A 17612-nucleotide genomic window follows, 5' to 3' on the forward strand; every position below is an offset into this window, starting at 1 on the left:
AGGATGACACCGGGGTAGGTAGCAAAGTCTTTGCTGATCCCAGCTCTGTTCATCTTGGCTTCTTTTAAAAACACATCAAGCAAGGGTTACTCCAAGCGGAGTCTCCCTTTTTTTCCAAAAATTGGGCCACACAGACACCCACCCCATCAGTGGCAGCACTTGGGCCCTAGTTGTATACTTCACAGCTACATTTGCATCAATCACATTCAAAAATACCCCATAATTAACCGTCCCCAGGATGACACCGGGGTAGGTAGCAAAGTCTTTGCTGACCCATGACTTGTTCATCTTGGCTTCTTTTAAAAACAATGTAAGCAAGGGTTACTCCAAGCGGAGTCTCCCTTTTTTCCAAAAATTGGGCCACACAGACACCCACCCCATCAGTGGCAGCACTTGGGCCCTAGTTGCAAACAGGATGTTTTGATTTGCATCAAGCACATTCCAAATCCACAAGCATTTACTCTCCCCAGGATGACACAGGGGTAGTAAATTCCTTCTGGATCCATGACTTGTTCATTTTGATGAACGTCAGTCTGTCCACATTGTCACTGGACAGACGCGTGCGCTTATCTGTCAGCACACACCCAGCAGCACTGAATACACGTTCAGAGACAACGCTGGCAGCTGGACACGACAAAATCTCCAAGGCGTAACTGGAGAGCTCTGGCCATTTTTCTATGTTTGAAGCCCAAAAGGAGCAAGGCTCCAGTTGCACAGTCATGGCATCGATGTTCATTTGGAGATACTCCTGTATCATCCTCTCCAGCCGTTGAGTATGTGTCAGACTTGTTGTCTCTGGTGGCCTTGCAAAAGAGGGTCTAAAAAAATTATGAAAAGATTCCATAAAATTGCTGTTACCGGCACCAGATACGGTCCTACTGGTACGGGTAGACTGGTGAAGATGACGAGACCGTCCCATGTTTGTCAAGTTACAACTGGGAGATTCCCTCCCTGCACCTGCACGGTTGTTTGGTGGAAAAGCCGAGCTAAGATCGAGTAACAGCTTCTGCTGATACTCCTGCATACGTGCGTCCCTTTCTATGGCTGGAATTATGTCACAAAATTTGGACTTGTACCGGGGATCTAATAGTGTGGCAATCCAGTAGTCATCATCACTTCTAATTTTGACAATATGACTGTCATGTTGGAGGTAGTGCAACAAAAAGGCACTCATGTGTCTTGCGCAGCCATGCGGACCAAGTCCACGCTGTGTTTGTGGCATAGAGGTGCTACCCGTTCTTTCTTCCTCTGACATCTCCCCCCAACCTCTTTCAACTGAAATTTGACCAAGGTCTCCCTCATCCGCTGAGTCTTCCATGTCCATGGACAGTTCGTCCTCCATTTCTTCATGTTCTCCTGCACCTTGCTCAACATTTCGCCTGCTACTATGCGCCCTTGTCGATCCCTGTTCCCCATGGTCCCATGCCTGCTGCGTTGGTGATGATGAACGTCTGGACCTTGGTGATGTTGTTGTCCCTTGCACATATGAATCCTCCTGTAGTTCCTCCCCTTCATGTTGTCCCACCCCCTGACTCCGAATAGTGTTTAGCGTGTGCTCCAGCATGTAAATGACTGGAATCGTCATGCTGATAATGGCATTGTCAGAGCTAAACATATTCGTCGCCATGTCGAAACTGTGCAGAAGGGTGCATAGGTCCTTGATCTGAGACCACTCCATCAGGGTGATCTGCCCCACCTCTGCATCTCGTTGGCCCAGGCTATACGTCATGACATATTGCACCAGGGCTCTGCGGTGCTGCCACAGTCGCTGTAACATGTGGAGAGTTGAATTCCAGCGTGTCGCCACATCGCATTTCAGGCGATGAACCGGCAGGCCGAAAGACTTCTGTAGCGATGCAAGTCGCTCAGCTGCGGCGCTTGAACGCCGGAAGTGAGCAGACAGTTTTCGTGCCCTGTTCAGAAGGCCATCTAGGCCGGGATAGTGTGTTAAAAATTGCTGCACGACAAGGTTCAACACGTGAGCCATACAAGGTACGTGTGTCACCTTGCCCAGGCGAAGGGCCGCACCCAGGTTTGCAGCATTGTCGCACACGGCCTTACCAGGCTGCAGGTTGAGTGGAGACAACCATTTATTAAACTCGGACCGCAGAGCTGACCACAACTCCTCAGCTGTGTGACTCTTATTACCAAGACATGTCAAGCTAAAGACCGCCTGATGCCGTTGCGCTCGGCTGCCAGCATAGTAATGAGGCGTGCGTGATTCCTTCTGCGCAGTGAGAACACTGGTGGCCTGACCAGGCAGGCTTGGGGCGGAGGTGGAGGACCCAGATGAGGTGGAGGATGCAGAAGCTGTGGCGGAACTTGGACAGACAGAGGATTAACACACAAGTCGTGGGGACGGCAAGACTTGTGCAGCAGACCCTTCACCATCTATCACCATAGTTACCCAGTGCCCAGTCAGCGACATGTAACGTCCCTGTCCATGCTTACTGGTCCAAGTATCGGTGGTGAAATGCACCCGTTCACACACAGAGTTTCTCAAGGAAGCGGTGATGTTGTGTGCGACATGCTGGTGTAGCGCGGGCACACCTTTCTTAGAGAAGTAGTGGCGACTAGGCATCTGGTACTGGGGCACAGCGACAGACATAAGGTCTCTAAAATCCTGTGTGTCCACTAGGCGGAAAGGCAGCATTTCGGTAGCCAACAGCTTACAGAGGGATAGAGTCAACCTCTTAGCTTTGTCATGGGTCGGAGGAAGTGGCCTTTTATTTGACCACATCTGAGGGACAGAGATCTGGCTGCTGTGTGTAGACGGTGTTGAGTAGGGTGTCCCTGGAAAAATGCAGGTTTGTGAGGAAAGTGCAGGCGGAGACATGATGTTGCCTTCATCCAACGTTGGTGCTATCGATGTCTGAGAGAGCTGTACACACTCACTTGTTTCCCCTTCCAAACCAACTGACGACCTTACAAGCAAACTGCCTGTTGTGGTTACAGTGGTGGAAGTTTTGCGTGGAAAAACAGGTGTGACAGCTGTCCCCACAGTCCTAGAAGATGAAGAGCGCGCGGATGCACTGGAAGGGGCGGGCGGTGGATGGTTCGCTCCGCTAGCCGGCATTGCAGCACGGTGAGCTTCCCACCGGGACTTATGATATTTATTCATGTGACGATTCATGGAAGAAGTTGTCAAACTGCTGAGGTTTTGACCTCTACTAACAGAATCATGACAAATGTTACATATCACATGAGTTGGGCGATCTTTTTCGATGTGAAAAAAGGCCCAGGCTAGGCAAGGCTTAGAGGCCATGCGACCTGTTGATCCACCCCGAATAATGCTCATAGGCAGAGTGGTGGCTGAGGATGCAGTTGTAGACGTGCTACCAGTGCTCCGACTCTGTCCAGGAAGGCGCAAGGTAACTTCGTCGTCGGTTGCATCCTCCTCCACCGCCTCTGTTGACCTCCTCGAGTGCCTGACTGGGGGTTGACAGTAGGTGGGATCTAGAACGTCATCATCAATTGTTGTGTTCGCACTCCCCTCCCCCTCAGACCGAGCCTCTTCTTGCCCTGACCGAATATTTAAGTTGTCATCCTAATCGGGTATCTGCGTCTCATCTTCATCAGTATGTTCCTCATTGTCTATAACCACAGGTGTTACAGTTTGTGACAAAGGGTCAACATTATGCTCAGAAACTTGGTCCTCACGGCCTGAATCTGAGTCACAAAGGTTCTGGGCATCACTGCAGACCATTTCCTGTTCTGTACTCACTGTAGCTTGGGAGCAGACCTCTGATTCCCAGGCTATAGTGTGACTGAACAGCTCTGCAGACTCAGCCATCTCAGTTCCACCATACTGTGCAGGGCTGATGGAGACTTCAGAGCTGGGAGAAATCAAGTGTGATTGGGATGACAACTCAGAGGAATGGTGTTTTTTGGATGCGGTACTTGAAGTGGCTGAGAGGGCACTTGTTGGACCACTTGAGATCCATTCAAGCATTTTCCTTTTTTGCCCATCATCTACCTTTGTTCCTCTTGTTCGTGTCCGTAAAAAAGGGAGCACATCGGATTGTCCACAATAAGTAGTAGACATCTTACTTTTGCTAGTAGATGGTCTATCTTCAGCAGATGATAATGGAGCTTTGGCACCTTCCCCACTGACAAAACCTTTTTTGCCTTTTCCACCACGCCTCTTCCCCTTTCCACCAGCATCTGTCATTTTGCCACTCATGTTGATTGCGACAAGATTGTGGACTGAAAATGTGGTAGTAAAAATTGAGAGGTGGTGAAGATTGCAGTGGTGGTCTAGCTTTATTAACAGCAGAATAATAAAGAATAAATATCCCTGACAATGTAACTTAGTTATAATTCGTTGGAGTGTGCAACGCAGGCAGACGTGCTGCAAATGTCTTGGCACTAGTGGGACTATAGCAAAGTCCAATAGCCACGTATAGGATGCCACTAGGTACACTGAGTGTGTGCTAGTATAATGGCTTAGTTATAATTAGTTGGAGTGTGCAACGCAGGCAGACGTGCTGCAAATGTCTTGGCACTAGTGGGACTATAGCAAAGTCCAATAGCCACGTATAGGATGCCACTAGGTACACTGAGTGTGTGCTAGTATAATGGCTTAGTTATAATTAGTTGGAGTGTGCAACGCAGGCAGACGTGCTGCAAATGTCTTGGCACTAGTGGGACTATAGCAAAGTCCAATATCCACGTATAGGATGCCACTAGGTTCACTGAGTGTGTGCTAGTATAATGGCTTAGTTATAATTAGTTGGAGTGTGCAACGCAGGCAGATGCGCTCTGCAAATGTCTTGGCACTAGTAGGACTATAGCAAAGTCCAATAGCCACGTATAGGATGCCACTAGGTACACTGAGTGTGTGCTAGTATAATGGCTTAGTTATAATTAGTTGGAGTGTGCAACGCAGGCAGACGTGCTGCAAATGTCTTGGCACTAGTGGGACTATAGCAAAGTCCAATATCCACGTATAGGATGCCACTAGGTTCACTGAGTGTGTGCTAGTATAATGGCTTAGTTATAATTAGTTGGAGTGTGCAACGCAGGCAGATGCGCTCTGCAAATGTCTTGGCACTAGTAGGACTATAGCAAAGTCCAATAGCCACGTATAGGATGCCACTAAAAAACACTTAGTGTGTGCAAGTATAATGGCTTAGTTATAATTAGTTGGAGTGTGCAACGCAGGCAGATGCGCTCTGCAAATGTCTTGGCACTAGTGGGACTATAGCAAAGTCCAATAGCCACGTATAGGATGCCACTAGGTACACTGAGTGTGTGCTAGTATAATGGCTTAGTTATAATTAGTTGGAGTGTGCAACGCAGGCAGACGTGCTGCAAATGTCTTGGCACTAGTGGGACTATAGCAAAGTCCAATAGCCACGTATAGGATGCCACTAGGTACACTGAGTGTGTGCTAGTATAATGGCTTAGTTATAATTAGTTGGAGTGTGCAACGCAGGCAGACGTGCTGCAAATGTCTTGGCACTAGTGGGACTATAGCAAAGTCCAATAGCCACGTATAGGATGCCACTAGGTACACTGAGTGTGTGCTAGTATAATGGCTTAGTTATAATTAGTTGGAGTGTGCAACGCAGGCAGACGTGCTGCAAATGTCTTGGCACTAGTGGGACTATAGCAAAGTCCAATAGCCACGTATAGGATGCCACTAGGTACACTGAGTGTGTGCTAGTATAATGGCTTAGTTATAATTAGTTGGAGTGTGCAACGCAGGCAGACGTGCTGCAAATGTCTTGGCACTAGTGGGACTATAGCAAAGTCCAATAGCCACGTATAGGATGCCACTAGGTACACTGAGTGTGTGCTAGTATAATGGCTTAGTTATAATTAGTTGGAGTGTGCAACGCAGGCAGACGTGCTGCAAATGTCTTGGCACTAGTGGGACTATAGCAAAGTCCAATAGCCACGTATAGGATGCCACTAGGTACACTGAGTGTGTGCTAGTATAATGGCTTAGTTATAATTAGTTGGAGTGTGCAACGCAGGCAGACGTGCTGCAAATGTCTTGGCACTAGTGGGACTATAGCAAAGTCCAATAGCCACGTATAGGATGCCACTAGGTACACTGAGTGTGTGCTAGTATAATGGCTTAGTTATAATTAGTTGGAGTGTGCAACGCAGGCAGACGTGCTGCAAATGTCTTGGCACTAGTGGGACTATAGCAAAGTCCAATAGCCACGTATAGGATGCCACTAGGTACACTGAGTGTGTGCTAGTATAATGGCTTAGTTATAATTAGTTGGAGTGTGCAACGCAGGCAGACGTGCTGCAAATGTCTTGGCACTAGTGGGACTATAGCAAAGTCCAATATCCACGTATAGGATGCCACTAGGTTCACTGAGTGTGTGCTAGTATAATGGCTTAGTTATAATTAGTTGGAGTGTGCAACGCAGGCAGATGCGCTCTGCAAATGTCTTGGCACTAGTAGGACTATAGAAAAGTCCAATAGCCACGTATAGGATGCCACTAGGTACACTGAGTGTGTGCTAGTATAATGGCTTAGTTATAATTAGTTGGAGTGTGCAACGCAGGCAGACGTGCTGCAAATGTCTTGGCACTAGTGGGACTATAGCAAAGTCCAATAGCCACGTATAGGATGCCACTAGGTACACTGAGTGTGTGCTAGTATAATGGCTTAGTTATAATTAGTTGGAGTGTGCAACGCAGGCAGACGTGCTGCAAATGTCTTGGCACTAGTGGGACTATAGCAAAGTCCAATATCCACGTATAGGATGCCACTAGGTTCACTGAGTGTGTGCTAGTATAATGGCTTAGTTATAATTAGTTGGAGTGTGCAACGCAGGCAGATGCGCTCTGCAAATGTCTTGGCACTAGTAGGACTATAGCAAAGTCCAATAGCCACGTATAGGATGCCACTAGGTACACTGAGTGTGTGCTAGTATAATGGCTTAGTTATAATTAGTTGGAGTGTGCAACGCAGGCAGACGTGCTGCAAATGTCTTGGCACTAGTGGGACTATAGCAAAGTCCAATAGCCACGTATAGGATGCCACTAGGTACACTGAGTGTGTGCTAGTATAATGGCTTAGTTATAATTAGTTGGAGTGTGCAACGCAGGCAGACGTGCTGCAAATGTCTTGGCACTAGTGGGACTATAGCAAAGTCCAATAGCCACGTATAGGATGCCACTAGGTACACTGAGTGTGTGCTAGTATAATGGCTTAGTTATAATTAGTTGGAGTGTGCAACGCAGGCAGACGTGCTGCAAATGTCTTGGCACTAGTGGGACTATAGCAAAGTCCAATAGCCACGTATAGGATGCCACTAGGTACACTGAGTGTGTGCTAGTATAATGGCTTAGTTATAATTAGTTGGAGTGTGCAACGCAGGCAGACGTGCTGCAAATGTCTTGGCACTAGTGGGACTATAGCAAAGTCCAATAGCCACGTATAGGATGCCACTAGGTACACTGAGTGTGTGCTAGTATAATGGCTTAGTTATAATTAGTTGGAGTGTGCAACGCAGGCAGACGTGCTGCAAATGTCTTGGCACTAGTGGGACTATAGCAAAGTCCAATATCCACGTATAGGATGCCACTAGGTTCACTGAGTGTGTGCTAGTATAATGGCTTAGTTATAATTAGTTGGAGTGTGCAACGCAGGCAGATGCGCTCTGCAAATGTCTTGGCACTAGTAGGACTATAGCAAAGTCCAATAGCCACGTATAGGATGCCACTAGGTACACTGAGTGTGTGCTAGTATAATGGCTTAGTTATAATTAGTTGGAGTGTGCAACGCAGGCAGACGTGCTGCAAATGTCTTGGCACTAGTGGGACTATAGCAAAGTCCAATAGCCACGTATAGGATGCCACTAGGTACACTGAGTGTGTGCTAGTATAATGGCTTAGTTATAATTAGTTGGAGTGTGCAACGCAGGCAGACGTGCTGCAAATGTCTTGGCACTAGTGGGACTATAGCAAAGTCCAATAGCCACGTATAGGATGCCACTAGGTACACTGAGTGTGTGCTAGTATAAGGGCTTAGTTATAATTAGTTGGAGTGTGCAACGCAGGCAGACGTGCTGCAAATGTCTTGGCACTAGTGGGACTATAGCAAAGTCCAATAGCCACGTATAGGATGCCACTAGGTACACTGAGTGTGTGCTAGTATAATGGCTTAGTTATAATTAGTTGGAGTGTGCAACGCAGGCAGACGTGCTGCAAATGTCTTGGCACTAGTGGGACTATAGCAAAGTCCAATAGCCACGTATAGGATGCCACTAGGTACACTGAGTGTGTGCTAGTATAATGGCTTAGTTATAATTAGTTGGAGTGTGCAACGCAGGCAGACGTGCTGCAAATGTCTTGGCACTAGTGGGACTATAGCAAAGTCCAATATCCACGTATAGGATGCCACTAGGTTCACTGAGTGTGTGCTAGTATAATGGCTTAGTTATAATTAGTTGGAGTGTGCAACGCAGGCAGATGCGCTCTGCAAATGTCTTGGCACTAGTAGGACTATAGCAAAGTCCAATAGCCACGTATAGGATGCCACTAGGTACACTGAGTGTGTGCTAGTATAATGGCTTAGTTATAATTAGTTGGAGTGTGCAACGCAGGCAGACGTGCTGCAAATGTCTTGGCACTAGTGGGACTATAGCAAAGTCCAATAGCCACGTATAGGATGCCACTAGGTACACTGAGTGTGTGCTAGTATAATGGCTTAGTTATAATTAGTTGGAGTGTGCAACGCAGGCAGACGTGCTGCAAATGTCTTGGCACTAGTGGGACTATAGCAAAGTCCAATAGCCACGTATAGGATGCCACTAGGTACACTGAGTGTGTGCTAGTATAATGGCTTAGTTATAATTAGTTGGAGTGTGCAACGCAGGCAGACGTGCTGCAAATGTCTTGGCACTAGTGGGACTATAGCAAAGTCCAATAGCCACGTATAGGATGCCACTAGGTACACTGAGTGTGTGCTAGTATAATGGCTTAGTTATAATTAGTTGGAGTGTGCAACGCAGGCAGACGTGCTGCAAATGTCTTGGCACTAGTGGGACTATAGCAAAGTCCAATAGCCACGTATAGGATGCCACTAGGTACACTGAGTGTGTGCTAGTATAATGGCTTAGTTATAATTAGTTGGAGTGTGCAACGCAGGCAGACGTGCTGCAAATGTCTTGGCACTAGTGGGACTATAGCAAAGTCCAATAGCCACGTATAGGATGCCACTAGGTACACTGAGTGTGTGCTAGTATAATGGCTTAGTTATAATTAGTTGGAGTGTGCAACGCAGGCAGACGTGCTGCAAATGTCTTGGCACTAGTGGGACTATAGCAAAGTCCAATATCCACGTATAGGATGCCACTAGGTTCACTGAGTGTGTGCTAGTATAATGGCTTAGTTATAATTAGTTGGAGTGTGCAACGCAGGCAGATGCGCTCTGCAAATGTCTTGGCACTAGTAGGACTATAGCAAAGTCCAATAGCCACGTATAGGATGCCACTAGGTACACTGAGTGTGTGCTAGTATAATGGCTTAGTTATAATTAGTTGGAGTGTGCAACGCAGGCAGACGTGCTGCAAATGTCTTGGCACTAGTGGGACTATAGCAAAGTCCAATAGCCACGTATAGGATGCCACTAGGTACACTGAGTGTGTGCTAGTATAATGGCTTAGTTATAATTAGTTGGAGTGTGCAACGCAGGCAGACGTGCTGCAAATGTCTTGGCACTAGTGGGACTATAGCAAAGTCCAATATCCACGTATAGGATGCCACTAGGTTCACTGAGTGTGTGCTAGTATAATGGCTTAGTTATAATTAGTTGGAGTGTGCAACGCAGGCAGATGCGCTCTGCAAATGTCTTGGCACTAGTAGGACTATAGCAAAGTCCAATAGCCACGTATAGGATGCCACTAGGTACACTGAGTGTGTGCTAGTATAATGGCTTAGTTATAATTAGTTGGAGTGTGCAACGCAGGCAGACGTGCTGCAAATGTCTTGGCACTAGTGGGACTATAGCAAAGTCCAATATCCACGTATAGGATGCCACTAGGTTCACTGAGTGTGTGCTAGTATAATGGCTTAGTTATAATTAGTTGGAGTGTGCAACGCAGGCAGATGCGCTCTGCAAATGTCTTGGCACTAGTAGGACTATAGCAAAGTCCAATAGCCACGTATAGGATGCCACTAGGTACACTGAGTGTTTGCTAGTAAAATTGCTTAGTTTAAAAAACTTGGAGTGTGCAATGCAGGCAGATGTGCTCTGCTAATGTCTTGGCACTAGTGGGACTATAGCAAAGTCCAATAGCCACGTATAGGATGCCACTAGGTACACTGAGTGTGTGCTAGTATAATGGCTTAGTTATAATTCGTTGGAGTGTGCAACGCAGGCAGATGCGCTCTGCAAATGTCTTGGCACTAGTGGGACTATAGCAAAGTCCAATAGCCACGTATAGGATGCCACTAGGTACACTGAGTGTTTGCTAGTAAAATTGCTTAGTTTAAAAAAGTTGTAGTGTGCAATGCAGGCAGACGTGCTCTGCAAATGTCTTTGCACTAGTGGGACTATAGCAAAGTCCAATAGCCACGTATAGGATGCCACTAGGTACACTGAATGTTTGCTAGTATAATGGCTTACTTAGAATGAGTTGGAGTGTGCAGAGGACAAGAGGGTACAGTGGCAGGATTGTGGTGCTCTGGGTAGAGGAATGGAAGCCTGCCTTTCTATTCCCTCCTAATGGTGAAATGCAGGGAGGAAATCCCTGACCTGGGCTACACAGACGCTGTTGCTGTTTGCAGGACCTGTCACTTATGGCTCTCTGACCCTGCCGCTTTGAGCCCTTAAAAGGACTGCTAGAATGTGCTCTCCCTAAGCTGTCTAACGCTGTGTATGCAGCGCATACAGCTGTATCGGCTATAGGACTCAGGAGGACGGAGCTGCGACACTGATGTCTGACACCAAAGACGCAGAAGGCAGATAATGGCGTTCGTGAAGAAAATGTCCGGTTTTATAATGCAGGGACATGTGACATGCAGATCCTATCACACATGCCGTTGCTTCTCTGGCTCAAAGTCCACTTAGGTGTGTGTGTGTCTGTGATTGGCTGACATGCTGGCCCGCCCCACAAGACGCGCGCGCTTAGGGAAGGAAGACAAGAAAAAAAAAAAAAAAATGGCGATCGCCATTATAGAAACAGCAGTGATCTGAAGGCGCTGTTCACGCACACTATACACTGAAATGTGATAATAGTTTGATTCACAGAGTGACTTACACTATTACAGCAGAAACCAAGCTAGGATTTAGCTGTTTTTTGGCTGCTAGAACCGTTCTCGAACGTTTCTAGAACTATCGAGCTTTTGCAAAAAGCTCGAGTTCTAGTTCGATCTAGAACATGCCCCAAAATCACTCGAGCCGCGAACTGGAGAACCACGAACCACGAACCGCGCTCAACTCTATTTGTAACTACTTGCAAAAGCCACTATCAATGTATGAATGTAGGTGATCTGGATACCACAAGTCAGGCTGTGAATCCCTAAATATTGTGGAAACAGGTCCCGATTCCCTACCTAATCCACAATCTAATACCTCACTGCTGTGACTTTGTTTAGTGCTATCAGCTCTTAAAAGAGCTATTGTATTCTGGTTTGTAGATGGTACTATGGAGGTAGTGACACACACTGTTTTAAGCAATGTCCCTGCTCGGAAATGTGTCCCTCCGAACGCCACACTGACCTACACTGCAGGAAGCCCTGAAAATGTTTTTTGTGTTATTAAGGGGCCTACACTCTTCCCAGCAGCTGCTCGCACTATTCTTAGCTGATACAATGCTGCATTGTCTTTTATAGACTCTATGATGCTGAGCGGCCAGCCAATCACAGTAATGCCACAATCAAGATGGCTGTGGCATTACTGTGATTGGTTAAGAAGAACAGCATGTTTACTGGCTGCCAATCAGGTGCCAAAAAGACTGGGTAGGACATCTGAATATAGCAAGGAGAATACACTATTACTCACAATGTAACGTATAGCCTGAATACCGTACTATTCTGTGATTAGCGAATAGTAACGAACTGTGATTTATTTCTGCACAATTATGAAAAATGAGATATCATATATTGTAGTGCACCATTGGCATCACTAGTTTTATAAGTATATATATTGTGGCTTACTATTATTCTATGTCCCAGGTTATTATATTGTGGAACTGTTTACTCACATTTTTTAACATATTTAATTTTTAATTTAATTATCTTGATTTCTCAAGCTTCATTGGTCTGAATACCTTATTCAGATTAATTAGTGTAATTTGTAGTCAATCGAAGATTCACCACTATAGTGGGGAAAGAGAAGCATATTGTTTAGGCAATTTTTGTGATTAAATGTGATTGACTGAGTAATTTTGAGCAGGCGATGAAAACTGCCAAGACCTTTTTACCTAGTTTACTAGCCAATTGACAGCAGGCACAAATAACTAAGGCGGGCCTTGCACGTTGGGACATCGCAAGCCGATGCTGCGATGTCGCACGCAATAGTCCCCACCCCCGTCGCAGGTACAATATCTTGTGATAGCTGCCGTAGCGAAAATTATCACTATGCCTGCTTCACATGCACTCACCTGCCCTGCGACCGTCGCTCTGGCCAGCGACCCGCCTCCTTCCTAAGGGGGCGGGTCGTGCGGCATCATAGCGACGTCACACGGCAGGCGGCCAATAGCGGCGGAGGTGCGGAGATGAGCAGGATGTAAACATCCCGCCCACCTCCTTCCTTCCGTATAGCCGCCGGTGGCAGGTAGGAGATGTTCCTCGCTCCTGCGGCTTCATACACAGCGATGTGTGCTGCCGCAGGAACGAGGAACTGCATCGTACCTGTCGCAGCACCGGCATTATGTAAATGTCGGTGAATGCACCGATGATACGATAACGACGCTTTTGCGCTCGTTCATCGTATCATCTAGCATTTACACACTACGATGTTGAAAGTGACGCCGGATGTGCGTCACTTTCGATTTGACCCCACCGACATTGCACGTGCGATGTCTCAACATGCAAAGCCGCCGTAACAATACATAGAAATGTGTTTCTCTGGCTAATTGGGAGCAGGCTAGAGCAGGCTGGAATAAGCAGCAATAGCTAATTAGATCCTTCACTGGCAACTCTTTAGCAGGCACAGACAAGTACCTATTCCTATTTCTATCATTAAATGCTGATTTGTGGCACACAATTTTCCCTACACTGAGCATACCTATTCTACACTATCGTGCTCCCCTCTATCTCAACTACCTATCATTAAACCTCTAGCTAAGCTAACTGTCTGGCAGCAGCAGCACCTTCCCTAACGTTTAACATTCACAAAATGGCGCCGACACCACATGTCCACATTTTATATGCAGATGGACATGTGATTTAGGCAGCCAATGATACAAGTCCTTGTGTCTGAATCTTGTGAATGTTTCTTGCTCCGTGATTGGCTGCAGGAACATCTGCAAATAAAGTTAAGAAAAAAAATGGTGACATGGCTTCTCCCGAGTCCCCACGCCCTCAACTCATTTAACACATCTCCCATTCATCATACAGCAACAATCCTATACAAAAGCATAACATGATATTAGAAAAGCATTCTTTTACATCACAATCAGTAATTGAACAAAATCAAACATTGACGACTTTTGGGAAATGGGCTCAGGGTTACCAAGCCCAAGCAAACAAGCTCAGGCTCGTGCCAAATTTGAAATTGGCAAACCTTTATCAAACAGGTTTGCTTATCTCTAATTGTTATTAATATTATTTTCCTCAGTAGTAATTACCATTTACATAATAGAAAATAATGTCTCTAAAAACATCACATTCTGATGTCAAAACCTGATGATCATACAGTGATAAGTGCTGCTGTTTATATATTTATCTCTTTCTCTAGAGACAATATGTTATTCACTGCTTTCTCTTCAGTTACTTCCTGACTGATTGACAAGTAGTTCTCCATCTCTTTGTAAAATTCTTCAGCAGTTGCAGTGTCCATTTCATAGCTGAATCCCAGATGCTGTAAACCAGAATAATGTACATTCACACTTCCTTCTAGAAAAAAGATGATGGCACAAAAATTTCCCCTTACTCTTAAAAAGTGTTTCTATTGTAGCTTAAGTGGGTGTTATAAAGAATAATGTACTCCTCCATTATAAATAATGTTACAATTTCTGTTTAGATGCAGTGCCTGAAATCAACCGCATTAGTACACAGCTGAGAGTTCATTATTATTGTTGAGCGAGTATGCTTGTCACTACTCGGTACTCGCACGAGTATCACTGTACTCGGGCTACTCGGCGGGTACCGAGTAATCTCGCGATACTCGTGCTGTACTCGTGGTCTTCATCCCTGCATGTTGGCGCTCTTTTGAGAGCCAGCCCTCATGCAGGGATTGGCTGGCAGACCACTGCAATGCCACAGCCCTGTTAGTTGTGGAATTGCAGTGATTGGCCGGCCCTCAGAGCATGACCGTGCCTTTAGCCCGACACTTCCCCGCTCGGCTAAGCCCCCTCCCGCACTCCACTCCGCATACACACACACGCACGTTTTTTTTTTTACTTTACATTTTTATGGTTTCTACATGCTGCCGGGGGTCATTTCAGAATAATACTCGGGTCTCCCATAGGATAACATTGGGCTCGGTGCTCGGGCCGAGTACACGAGTATCTTGGGATGCTCGGCCCGAGGCTCTCGCACCCGAGCTTTTTGGTACTCGCTCATCACTATTCATTATATGATGGGCGGTCCTGCACTGTAAACGTTCGGTTCCGTGTTGGTTCAAAAGTACCCATGCACCTACCCTGGTCCCGGAGTTCTCAGGGAACTCAGGGTACCTATCCTGATCTGACAACTCAGGTAGTGAAAAAAAATTAAAGGAAAATAAAGAAAAAAAGGGAAAATCAGGCATTACCATTCTCCCATAACACTACTTCTGGGGCGCTCACACTACTTCCGAGGTCGATCATTATCCTACATCTTTACATAGTTACATAGTTACATATTTACATAGTTACTTAGGTTGAAAAAAGACCTAGGTCCATCTAGTTCAACCTTCCTCCACCAGTTCTACAATTGGTCACTAAGTCATTTATAACCAACAATGTTGTGTGTACTGAGCAAATTATCCAACCCTTTTTTAAAAGTTATAGTATCTGCCAATACTACCTCTTGTGGTAGGGCATTCCACAGTCTGACTGCTCTAACTGTAAAGAACCCTTTCCTATTTAGCTGTCGGAGTCGCTTTTCTTCCACTCTCAGTGAGTGCCCTCTGGTCCTTAGTATTGTCTTTGGAAGAAATAAGTCATGTGCCAGTCCTTTATATTGACCACACATGTATTTATACAAATAAATGAAATCTCCTCTGAGACGTCTTTTTCTAAGCTAAACATATCTAACTTTTTAAGCCTGTCATCATATGGGAGGCCTTCCATCCCTTGTAGTAGTCTAGTAAGCCGCCTTTGAACTGACTCTAACTTCTGAATATCCTTTTTAAAATGTGGAGCCCAAAAATGGATCCCATATTCCATATGTGGCCTTACAAGTTATTTATAGAGGGGTAAAAATACGTTGGGATCACGAGATCTAATCTCTCTTTTTATACACCCTAAAATCTTGTTTACTTTACCAGCTTCTGCTTGACATTGAATACTGTTGCTCAGCTTATTTGTAATAAGAATACCCAAGTCCTTCTCCTGTTCTGTAGTTTACTTCCATTTAATGTATACGCAGTTATAGGATTACTACATTTTAGGTGCATTACTTTACATTTATCAACATAAAATCTCATTTGCCAAGTATCTGCCCATTCTGACATCTTATACAGATCTTTTTATAATATTGTACTATCAAGGTCAGTTTTTAATATCCTACATAGTTTGGTGTCATCAGCAAAGACTGACACTTTACTATCAATCCCATCCACAAGGTCATTAATAAAGAGATTAAAAAGAATCAGTCCTAGCACAGATCCCTGCGGCACCCCACTGCTGACTATAGCCCATTTAGAGAGTGTACCATTTATGACTAGAGATGAGCGAACCGGCCGTGGTTCGGCTCGAGTTCGGTTCGTCGAACGGAGGTCCCGTTCGAGTTCAGTACGGCGAACGTTCGACGAAGCACTCGAACTGCATAGGAAACAATGGCAGGCAATCACAAACACATAAAAACACCTTGAAAACACCCTCAAAGGTGTCCAAAAGGTGACAAACAATTCACAACACAACACAAACACATGGGAAAGTGACAAGGACATATACTCATGCGAAAACAAAGGAGCTGGACAAGGAAAAAGAGGAGGAGACACAGATATGAGTATATGTAAGGGAACGTCGATGCCATTACTGTGCAACTTGAGCCCTGCTCATTTTAGGCTTTCAATCTGGATAAATTGCCTGAGCTCACCACGTACGCCTTGGGGATCTTGTTGTGTCCCGCAGCCAGCGTTTTCTCGGAACGTGTCCTCAGTGCTGCTGGGGGTGTGCTGACAGCTAAGCACACGCATCTGTCCACTGACAATGTGGACAGACTAACGTTCACCAAGATGAACAAGTCATGGCTCTCAGAGGACTTTTCTTCCCCTGGCTCAGCCAGGGGAGGCAAAAGGCACGCGTATTTTTGAGAGTGCGTCATGCAAAGGATCTTTTTCATCTTGAAAATGGGGTCAACTGATGCCAGTCAAGTGGGGTGTGTGTGGCCCAATTAGTGGAAACGAGGGAGACTGTGGTTGGAGTCCCCTCGCTTTTGAAAAAAGAACCAAGATGAACAAGTCATGGCTCTCAGAGGACTTTTCTTCCCCTGGCTCAGCCAGGGGAGGCGAAAGGCACGCGCATTTTTGAGAGTGCGTCATGCAAAGGATCTTTTTCATCTTGAAAATGGGGTCAACTGATGCCAGTCAAGTGGGGTGTGTGTGGCCCAATTAGTGGAAACGAGGGAGACTGTGGTTGGAGTCCCCTCGCTTTTGAAAAAAGAACCAAGATGAACAAGTCATGGCTCTCAGAGGACTTTTCTTCCCCTGGCTCAGCCAGGGGAGGTGAAAGGCACGCGTATTTTTGAGAGTGCTTCATGCAAAGGATCTTTTTCATCTTGAAAATGGGGTCAACAGATGCCAGTCAAGTGGGGTGTGTGTGGCCCAATTAGTGGAAATGAGGGAGACTGGGGTTGGAGTCCCCTCGCTTTTGAAAAAAGAACCAAGATGAACAAGTCATGGCTCTCAGAGGACTTTTCTTCCCCTGGCTCAGCCAGGGGAGGCGAAAGGCACGCGTATTTTTGAGAGTGCTTCATGCAAAGGATCTTTTTCATCTTGAAAATGGGGTCAACTGATGTTAGTCAAGTGGGGTGTGTGTGGCCCAATTAGTGGAAATGAGGGAGACTGTGGTTGGAGTCCCCTCGCTTTTGAAAAAAGAACCAAGATGAACAAGTCATGGCTCTCAGAGGACTTTTCTTCCCCTGGGTCACCCAGGGGAAGTGAAAGGCACGTGTATTTTTGAGAGTGCTTCATGCAAAGCATCTTTTTCATCTTGAAAATGGGGGTCAACTGATGCCAGCCAAGTGGGGTGTGTGTGGCCCAATTAGTGGAAACGAGGGAGACTGTGGTTGGAGTCCCCTCGCTTTTGAAAAAAAAACCAAGATGAACA

This window comes from Anomaloglossus baeobatrachus, chromosome 1 (assembly GCF_048569485.1).
Source record: "Anomaloglossus baeobatrachus isolate aAnoBae1 chromosome 1, aAnoBae1.hap1, whole genome shotgun sequence".
In the NCBI taxonomy this organism is placed as follows: Eukaryota; Metazoa; Chordata; class Amphibia; order Anura; family Aromobatidae; genus Anomaloglossus; species Anomaloglossus baeobatrachus.